This window comes from Eriocheir sinensis, chromosome 55, assembly GCF_024679095.1.
Source record: "Eriocheir sinensis breed Jianghai 21 chromosome 55, ASM2467909v1, whole genome shotgun sequence".
Lineage (NCBI taxonomy): Eukaryota > Metazoa > Arthropoda > Malacostraca > Decapoda > Varunidae > Eriocheir > Eriocheir sinensis.
In genome coordinates this window covers 8,868,329-8,868,915 of record NC_066563.1, presented here as the reverse complement: position 1 = coordinate 8,868,915, position 587 = coordinate 8,868,329, and positions in this window count along the sequence as shown.

Here is a 587-nt window from a genome sequence, read left to right as displayed (position 1 = left end):
ACAGATAGACTGATTGATTAAACCGACTGATAAGAGAGAGAGAGAGAGAGAGAGAGAGAGAGAGAGAGAGAGAGAGAGAGAGAGAGAGAGAGAGAGAGAGAGAGAGAGAGAGAAAAATAAATAAAAAATAGCTATATGAACACAATAACAGACAGATAGACAGATATAGATAGACAGACACAGACAGACCCAGTGACCGATTGCATGACTACCAGATAGATAAAAAAAAGCGAAATAAAGAAAATAAAAATAAATACACACGTGGAAGGTTAGAGATTAAAAAATAGATGGAATAAAAACGGGAATGAATCGTCCATTCCATTAATTGAAGGCGCAAGACCATGAAATAAAGTCGGCGGGATCAAATCAATGCGAGGGAGAGTATCGAGAAATAAAAAAAAAAAAGATACGAAAAAAAAATGAAAAAAATATGAATTGGATTTGAAGTAGACCGTAAATATACCACACGGAAATAATGAAAAAAGTATGTAAATTATGAGATAGAGAGAACATGAACACGGAAAAGTAGGAGTATGTAAAAAAATAACTGGAAATTCATATATTTTTTTCTTTTACAGACAGAAAAT